This window comes from Saccopteryx bilineata, chromosome 6 (genome assembly GCF_036850765.1).
Source record: "Saccopteryx bilineata isolate mSacBil1 chromosome 6, mSacBil1_pri_phased_curated, whole genome shotgun sequence".
NCBI lineage: Eukaryota > Metazoa > Chordata > Mammalia > Chiroptera > Emballonuridae > Saccopteryx > Saccopteryx bilineata.
In genome coordinates this window covers 22,911,002-22,921,272 of record NC_089495.1, presented here as the reverse complement: position 1 = coordinate 22,921,272, position 10,271 = coordinate 22,911,002, and positions in this window count along the sequence as shown.

The following is a 10,271-nucleotide window of genomic DNA, read 5'->3' as shown; positions in this document are numbered from 1 at the left end:
AAAGATGGCAAACCAGAAATGTGGAATAAATGATTTACCTCAGTCATTCATGAGGACAGTTGGAATGAAATCCTCCAGCCTCTGGACTCACTGAATTGGCACAAAGATCTAGTTCTGCTTCTGTTCTTCTTTTGACAGTGGGATATAAAAACCATCTTCCTCCTCCATCTCCTTTTGACAAAAATTCCTTGTACATATACAACTCTTTAGCTCTGGTAGTGATTTTATTGGCTGCATGGTTATCCTAGAACTTAGTTTGCAAACCAGATACCAATGGTATGCATATGATTATCCAGATTGAATGATGGATTGATTCATTCAGTTAACAAACATCAAGTGTCTGTGTGCCAGGTCTGAAGCTAAATAGTGGTATGAAATTATCTCCTTAATTTAAATTGTAATAAAGGTGGATGATAGTATTTTTTTGTTTGTTTGTTTGCTTATATTGTCTAGAAGACTGTGTGGATTCAACAAGGCAATCCTGTCTGAATTTGAACTATTTAGATGATTGTATCTATATCCGCATAGGCTTAATCATTGCTTCTGTTGGTTGCTTTCCAACATATGTCTAGAAAGATGCCTTCTTGGGACGGGCCATAATAAATAAGCAAGATGACATTACTGTTGATTAAGGGTTCTTGAGAAGTGGTTTTGCATGTAGATACTGGAACTCAGATACAACAGATGGTAGGATGTCATCATAGACTGAGTGTGTAAGTTGGGCAAGGGATAAGTCACTCTTATCTCACCACTGGAATTTACTTTTTACCTTTCTTAAGTTTAACTCTAAAATTTCCTACTTGTCAACTATGTGTTCTGACAGTAAAAAGTTCTTGTAATCCTTCAGCGATAATAAGTCTCTGCTTAGTCTTACAGGCAGGCTTTCTTAGCTGGTTTATACAAGAAAGGCTTTGATATTAATGTTCTTTGAAAAAGTGTGGTAGGGATTTTTAATACTAAGTGATCTCTAGTTTTCTTCCCTCTCTGGACAAGCAGGTGGGATACTCTTCCTTGCTCCGTGCATGTGACTAGTTCTGGCCAATGGGATGTGAGTAAAAGCAAAATGCATCACTTCTGAGCTGAAGCTTAGCTGTTGGTATGAGATACTCTACTGCTAAGAGTTTATGTATAGAAGAGACTAGCTGCATTGTGATGGTATATAAATCATCACTTTATTCTATAATGTCCAGTTTTGCACTCCATAATGATTGTAATAATTTATACTTTCACCAAGGTAATAAGGGCCCAGTTCTCTACATTATACCCAACTCATTAATAATTTATAAAATTTTGTAATCTAGTGGTTATAAAATGGTCCATATTTTAGTATAAATTTTTATTTCCTTGATTACCAGTGAGATGACAATCCTTCCATAGATTTACTGGCTATGTGGGTTTCATTTTCTGTGAACTGTTTGTTCTTTTCTGTGGAGACCATGCTTCATTTATTACTGCTCAAGGTATTCTTTCTACGTCTTGGTAATTGTCCATATCAGAATCCTGCTTTCACAAGAGTGGTGACAGAAAACTTGCACCCCCAGGCTCTCTTGCAGCTAGGGTGTAGCATATAACCTAGATTCTTTCAATCAGATGGGCACACTTAAGACTTAAGTTAGAGGTGAGCAATATAAGCTGTATTCTTATGTAGTGGTTCACAATGTGTGTGCGCCCTAGAAGATTTCCAGGTGCGCCCTATGGTATTCCAGAGAAATATGTACCTGTTGGGGACCAAAAAACCAGCAGGGTTTGTGGAATTTAGATTTTTGGGGGACAGAGGTATGGGGAATTAGCTGTAAGCTGACAGTATGCCCAAACCCCCACCTCACTTGCCTGATTAGGTTGCAAAAGGCTGTTAAGCTGTGGTGCTGGATTTTTTACACTACCCCCCATGTTCCTCGGAAAGACTGGAAGCAAGTTCCTTCTATCCTTTGTTTGGTGTAAAGTTAAGATGATATGTATGGTGGGGGTTTTGGATTGATGATTAAACATAAGGAATTGTCTCTTGAAGTCTTTTGGATTTCTATAAAAGAAGAATATGTGGCAATATCTAAAAAAGCTTTGAACAGTTTACTACAATTTTCAACATCTTGTTTATGTGAATTAGAATTTTCTACCCTCAACACAATTAAGAGTAAAAAGAGACGAATTCTTCCATGTAGTGATGAGGAAATGAGAGTTTTCCTTTCAAATATATGCCCAAACATTGAAGAAATTGCTAGGACACATCAGGCTCATGTTTCTCATAAACACAAGAATGAAAAAACTTAACCCATTAGTGTCGGGACCTGCTGAATTTACTAAATCTTACTAAGAATGTATCTATATATATAAAAAGATAACTTTTTTTGTCATTTTTAAATTTTTAACCCCTCTTTTTTATGAATTCTAAAAAACATAACTCAAAAAATGTAACATAATAATGTTTTTTAATGTTAGAATAAATTTAATTTTGTCATATTTATTTCATTTATCATAAAAGCACGCTTGGACTTTATATTTTTTCTTTAATATTTGACTTAATTATTATAACATATTTCTCAGAAATTTGTATATAGTGCACTTACAATTATTTGTAGGATTTTAAATGTGCCCTGACTTCAAAAAGTTTGAAAACCACTGCCTTCTGGTAACAGTACCCTCTATATCAGATAAATCTCATTCTCAGCACTGAAACACAATATACATATACTTCTCACTCATATCGAAGTCCAGTGTGGGAGTTCTTGGTGGAGTAGCCTTCTGTATGGCTGCTCAGGGACTGAGGCTGTGAAAGAGGCAAGAGAGGACTATTTGTAGAAGGTTTTTACAGTTACAGGCTCTTCCTGGAAGTGTACACTTCTCCTCTGTTACATTCTATTGGCCAGAACTCAGGTACATGTCACACCTAACAGTAACAAAAATATAATATGGTCATGAGGTTTGGTAAATGCATAGTAGGTCTGCTACATGGTGGACTTGATCTTCTGGTTAGCATGGTGACAGATGACTGGTTCTTTGGGGAAATTATGGTGGAGCTTTTTGATGTTCAGCCTCAAGAGGCAGAGGGACTAAGCTGTACGGCAAAGGTAGTTCACTGAAAGCCTTCAATGTAGTTGGGTACTGGTCCTTCCCATGTAGCTTAAGTGCCTGGCATTCTACCCTTCCTCGTAATTGCGTTGGCTATTTAATATTCTGCAGCAAGTTCCTACTCTGTGTAGACTAGTCTGAGTAGATTTCCTGGGTTGTAGTTAAGAATCCTGAGTGTTTTAATTCTTTTTTTTTTTTTGGTTATTTGTATTTCCCTTTGAGATTGTGTCTCAGAGGGCATCTCTACTGAAATAAGTAATCATAGTAATCATGTTTACTGCTCCATGCATAGTAACCTGTAATCCCTACTTGTGTTAAAACAAGTCAATGCCACATGTGCACAAAAGCATGTCTACAGAAAATCCATTCTGCAAGTTTAAGGCCCAACTTCCTAAACTAAATCAGAACAAGGTAAATACTCATAATTCATACTCAGTTGAGGAAAGATAGTCTGATCTTTCACTCATCTAATCTAATCTTTGACTGAGAAGAAGTTTACTTGGAATCTTGTTATTGTCAGTAATGACAAAGTGTGGTGTCAAGAATGCAACCCTAGCTCTCGGAGGGTACTGCCGCCTCTGCTTCCCTTCATTGTTGGGAGTCCCTCAGGCCAGCCAGTGAAGTTGTGCAAATAGCCAAGAATCAACTAGGTAGAGAATCAAGATCGACTAAGCAATCTGAGTGATCCTGTATAGACCCCTGGGTTAAGGGAGAGGCAAGAGTTAAATGTTTTAATGTGAAGTACAAATCCCCTGATAATTGAAGCTCTTCAAAATGAGTTTCTTTACCTTTTGGTTCATATTGGACTTAAATTATATCCAAGGTTGACCAACTTAATAACACCATTCTCTAATTCTTTCAGCTTACTTCTGGAATTTTAACTCACTAGCAGATTTTCACTGATTCTTACTATTCTTGGTTGTTTTCAATATTTTTCCCACCAGATGGCTCCTACCCACAGCCTCCTTTGGAGCCAGCTTGCTTTTGTGGGTTATTCCCCTTTGTACACTTAACTTCTCCAAATCTTTAAACAAACCACTCTGTATGTTTGAAAGCGTCTTTTTTGTGTCTTCCATAGCACACTATTTTCCTTGTTTAAATCATGGATCAAAACTCAAATAATAACTCAATAATTTATTATTAATGGTTTTTGAGGATATCAAGCTATTCTCCACCATAACCCCTATTGCAGTTTGTGGCCAAGCTTAAAATTGGCCCATAGGTGCTGTTAGAAACAGAGTGTAGATGTGTATACCTGTGCAGAAGGAGTCTCTTACATGGTTTAAGAATTCTTATGAAGTCAATGAACTCAGATTCTATCTAAGTGAATTCTTCTATCATGGTAAATTCACTACTTTACTTGGCTTATAAAACAAGTGAATTCTGGGGGCTTTACTGTGAGGAATTAGGAAGGCAACAAGTAGTATTCAACTTATCCATTTCTTTGTATCTATTTCACCATTTGTTGCCTAGCTGGGAAGCAAACAGTCATCATGCAAGCAACCTTAAGCTAAGTCAAATAATCATTCTGAAAATTGTTGGTTTCAGATCAGTTTGGTGATGTGGTTCAGCTAGTCCCTGATCAACTCCATTTAAAAAAAAAATAATCCTGACATGATAGATATGTGATTAAAAGTGATTAAAAATTAACTTGAATTTTCTTCTGCTATAGACTCAGCTTGAAAGAATGAAAGACACTTTCCCATTTTCCACCCTCGAGTTAGGCTGTTTTTGAAGATCTAGGTCCACCGGAGGTGGGGTTTGTTGGCAGAACACTCAATAGTATAAGAAAAAGAGGAGGTTGGAGACCTGCCATACTGTGTTCCTTATTCAGCAGATAGTTGTCACTGATGTGTGCCAGGCACTTGTCCGGGCATTGGGTGTGTATCAGCAGATACGGATGGGAAGAATTTCAGTCTCGTGGAATGTACATTTTTCTGGAGAACACAGAATATCAACATAGTCGGTAAATCCATTGGCTTAGGATGGTGACCAGAGCCATGGAGAAGATGAAAGTGCTGTGGAACAGAGCGCCAGCCGGTGCTATATGAACCGAGGGCTGACAGAGGGTTGTGAGTTTCGTGAACAGTGGATATTAAGAGACTCTCCCCTCTCCCTCATGCCTGAACTCGGCACGGAGGACAGAATAGCATGTCTTTCACTGAATGCACAGAACGCACATCTGGGGGCGATAATCAGCATCCTCCTCTTGCTTTTAGATCATATAAGCTCCGTGGGTTCTCATGCTCTCGGGAAGAGGAAGTACCATCTGAAATGGCAGACACTAGACTTTCATCACCTTTGGAGAGTTGGGTTTCATTAGATTTAATTTGACTAAAAAATAAAAACATAGGCATTTCTTATGTCCCCACTGTGATGAAGCTGCATGAACCAGCTACACATGATGACCTATAGTTCCCCTCCCACTCCCAACCCTTTATTTTACCTCATAGGACATAGGTGCTTTGAGGCCAGACACTTGGCCTCATACACAGAAAGTTCCAGTGATCTAATATCTAATGTTCAGTAGCTGTTTCAATCAAATAAAAAAAATTATTTTAAACCAAAGAAACTGATGTGGATGTGGGGAGAGCTGAGTGGAAACGAGGAATGGTTAGACTTGTCCAGACCGGGACAAGTAGTTAGATCTGGAGGCCTGATTTTCAGGGGCCGAGACCCCTCCTTCTGGCTGTCGCCATGGCTCAGGATGATGGTTTTCCTTGAGGCCTCCATGCTGTGGTTCTCTGCCTGTACTTCGGGCCTCTGTGACCTGGCAAGAGCTGCAGGCAGTGAGTGATGGGCAGAGGCTTCTGTGACCTAGGAAAGGCAGTCCCCCAGTTCTTGTGGGGTGAGTGACAGGTCTTGGATGATTATGCCTAAGGGGCTAGAAGCAACCTCCTGTGCGGTGCTGGCCCAGGAAAGGCCGCAAAGCGCCAAGAAGCCAGCAAGGAACGTGTGATCGCACAGTGCACGTGCCAACATCTGGGCTTGCCACCCGCTTCTGCGCGCTCCACTCTGCGCTCCGCCCACCCTGAGGACGCAAACCGAGCTTCCCAGGCGGCCGTGTTGCCAGGGGTCGCTGCCCTGGGCTGTGTTCTCTCTTTTTCACAAGCATCTTGGCTTCAATGCAAAGCATCAAAATAGTTGCGTCTGTGCGGGCCCCTTGAAGGTATGCCAGGTGTTTGAGTGGGCAGGTGTTGTTAGCTGTTGCAGCTAGTTGCTAAGGTTTGAAGCCAAACTAGGAAAAGGGTGGGAGTGGAGCAGGGTAGGGTGGGAGAGAGAGCAGCTGCAGGGGGAGGAGGTGACTCAGCCGGAAAGAGCCCCCTCCTTCCTCCCTGCCCACCCCTCTGGCGCTGGAACCTGGAGGCCAGCCCAGCCTCCCAGGCCTGCCCCTGAGAGCGCTCGAGTGCCCCGACCTCTTCTGGGTGTCGTTGGGCTGCTGAGCTCGTCGGAGAGCTTTGCCAGATCTCTGAGGTGTAGATGGAGTGTTCCCCAAACCCCCTCCTTTGTATGACCTTCTCCTTCCCTACAACCCTATAAAGGAAACCTTTAACCAATGCTTAACCTGCTCACCTGCTCGGCTGGGTGCCTTCCCTTTGTCCTTCGGCTCTGGGATCTGTGTAGGAAGACAGTGACCCATGCGCACCTGTTTCCTACCTGACGTCCTGTGTCTCCTCGTGGTCATTCTCATGGAAGTTATTTACTCCGTTCCCACTAGTGAACACGTTTTATTGGACCTGAAGCAGATTAAAAATATTGTCATCACAAGGCTGTGGAGTGGATTCATGGATGATTTCGAAGCACATAAGCTAGGTGGCAAGAGAAATCTAGTCTCATTTCAGTAATCGTCTTTGCAAAAGGGAAAATTGATCAAGTTTTGGCTGTAGAGGACCCAAGGGCTCTTCCTATCTGACTTCCAGGAGAGGTGGCATTAGCTCTGTGACCTTGATTCTCTGGGCATCTGTTACTTTACTTGTGAAATGAAAAGGTTTGTAAAAGGGGAAACGATGGCCACAGTCCCTTCCACCTTTGAACAGCTCTCTCTTGGCCGGAGGGATTGGCGGGAACTAGCACGTACCTGTCTATGACTGAGAAGAGGTCACCGGATTGGCAGTGGTGAGACAGATTGTGGGCACAGCCCCTCTGGCCTGGGGAATAAGTGTATTCTGTTCCAGAGTTGGTAGCCCTGGAGGCTGAGCGGATTGATCAAAATGACAAGAAACCAGAAGTATTGTTTATATCGTGTGTCAACTGAAAACTTCAGATTAATCTTCCTAAGCTACTCATACTTTATTCTCGTTTCAGTTGTCTTTCAATTGCAGAAAATAATTTGGACAACTTTGAGTAATTTTTTTATGATTATAAATATATACTAAACACAATGAGAACGTGTTCTGAGTCAGAAATACAGACAGAAAACGAATTATGGGTGATTTTTAACTGAGTGTTTTCCCCCTAAGGGACGCTGAGCTAGGTCCTGCCGGTGAAGAGTTGAAGTTACAGGGAAGACAGAGGTCAGGGGTCGAGGGGTATGGGGGCTTTCGGGTTCTAGGGGCTCAGGAAGTTCTACATAGTCAAGCTTTTACAATCCTACCTAAAGAGCTGTCTACAATGCCCAATCAACCAACAGCAACAAAAGAAAAGATACAGTATGTATATATTTTTTGTGTGTAATGTTCACAAAGCTACGCAATGGGTTTTAATTTTTTTTTTTTTTTTGATTTAAATCAAAGAATGTGAGTGAGGTTTCCAGACAGGTCAGCGCTTCTCTAGGGTTTGATTTTCCTTTTTGAAACAGAGTAACCAGTTTTGCTAAGAGCGGTGACTGGTACAATAATGGCACTGGCTAGTATAGAAAACAGTTTTAACTATTAGTTTCCGCTGTCGTCGGTTGTGGGCTGTAATCTATGATACCTATTGTGCTATATACCTCGGGGCTGTGTCCTTGGCCGCCTAACATCGAAACCATCAACAGCGTGCGTTGTAGGAGACACACACTTCTGCAGGATTGCACATTTCAGCGACTCAGGACTTCTTGCAGGAAGAATGGGTGTAGAGGGGAATTCACTTGTGGCTGAGCATCGCCAAGGGAAGTCGCACCGCAGTCAGAGCACTGAGTGCTAGCAGCGCCCGAGAAGCGGGTGCTGCGGTGAAGGCGCAGAGAGGGAAGCTAGCTGTAGGGCTCCACGTTTTCTCTTCTTCTATTAAAGCCTCTAGTGCTTGTTAGATAGTAGTTGAAACCATGAAAGTTATGAGACTATTTCATGTGATGTAGATGTTATATATAATATATAGACTTCCATATTTTCTTATTTATATAAGCAGAATATAATATATAAAATATTATAACTCCGTGTATTAGTTATGTTCTTACTATGAACATTTATTTCATTCTTAATTATATAATTATATTAATTATTATGTAATTATTAAGTGTATAACAATAATGATGTATAATGTAATAATATAATTATGTAATATTATAAGTGTATATAATATAATGATATACTATTATATCTGTGTTATATATGTAAATCTACCTGTATATCTGTTTCTCTTTCTCTTGCCAACAAGTTTTAAATCCTTCACTACCATGGCCAGGGGGGCAGCAATATTTTTTTTATTGCTATAAATAGGAAAATGTAAGCCAGAGAAACAAAAAGACGTCTCTGAGGTCCGCGGCAAGTTAATGGCCGAAACAGGAAGAAGACCTTACATGTGGCCCACAGTTGTCGGAGACCCTAGGATCACTCACTTGGTCTCCTGTCCTGGTGGCCTCGGTCAGGCTGGGTCTGTCCTCAATTCTCAGACTGCTGGTGTGCCCCAGAGATGAGGCCTGGCCTGTGAGGCCATGGGTGCAGCTTCTGGGACATAAGGAGGCCTAAGGTAGAGCTTAGAACGGACTGGGCATCAGCGAACCATCCCTGTCTCTCTCCTGGAAGCCCCAGACCTGTCTTCTCAGGTCCCCAGCTCCTGCCTGCTGTCCTCTTGCTGTTCCTCCTCCTGCCACCCCATCTCCTGCTGCTACGGCAGTGGTCATCCAAGAGACATACTTTCTTCTGAAAGTTCAGTCCTTGGTCTGTATTAGCCATTAAATTTAAAACATGCATTGGACCAAACCTCTGACCATCCGTCCGGGCACTGATGTTTCTGAAGTCACTACATATGCTGCTATATGTTTATTTCCCCTTCTCCTTTCCCTATTTCATCTGGATAGTGGTATGGTCAAGGCGAGGAAGGCACTGCCTACTAATTTATTCCCAATATCTGTTCTCCCCTCCTTCTGTGGCCATAGAACTCCTGATTTTTAGCTCTGCATATAACTGCTGAGAGTAGACACTGCATACCTCAGCTTCCTTTACACCTGGTTATAGCTTAGTGACTAAATTCTTGCCAGAGGGATGTGAATGGAAGTCCTGTGCAGCAGATTTTGAGAAACTTTCTTCATCTTGCTGCCTGGAAGGAAGACGCTGCCATCCTGGACCCTGAGGTCAAGACTCCTCCTTGTGGAGGAACAAGAATGAAGGAGCGCGGCTTCAGGCCACCGTGGAGCAACCTATGACATGTGGGCTATTCGCTTGGATTTGTTGAAGCTACTGTTTAACTTAAAAAAAATTGTCTTTGTTGATCACTCCAAGCTAACTTCTAGCTAATAGTGTGTAATCTAACAGCAGCTGTGTAGCTTCCTTCCAACACAGGACCCTGGGAGAATGAGCTTTCACCATTTCCCAGACTAGAGCTCCTTCTAGGCTGATGCTGTTGTGTAGAACGGGGTAGAGGGTTTGGGTATGTAATTACATGGTTTACTCCCTGGTTGACCAGTGGGACAAGCAACAAGTCAACAACCCCTAGAAGTCCAACTCCTCCCTTTAGTATATAAATTGGTGTCTATATGTTCATTCTTTGGCCAAAGCACAAGTTCCTCCAAACTACTCTTCTGACGTTCACCCTCCAAGATGGAGCCAATTAGTCTGCATGTAGCCTGGACTTACATTACTATTTTCTTCTTCAGGGTGTGTTGTTTTCTTACCAGAAAGCCCTGCCAAGTGCCGCAGGTCAGTCAGCAGTGAGCATGAGCTGGGTCTTCTTCTGACTTGGGAAGTCACAGACGCAAAGCATTCCACAGTTCCTGCTTTACCGCCTTTCCTTTCCCCCACCTCTGTGTGCTCTTATGTTCGGTTTCTTTTAAATTTACTGATTTAATC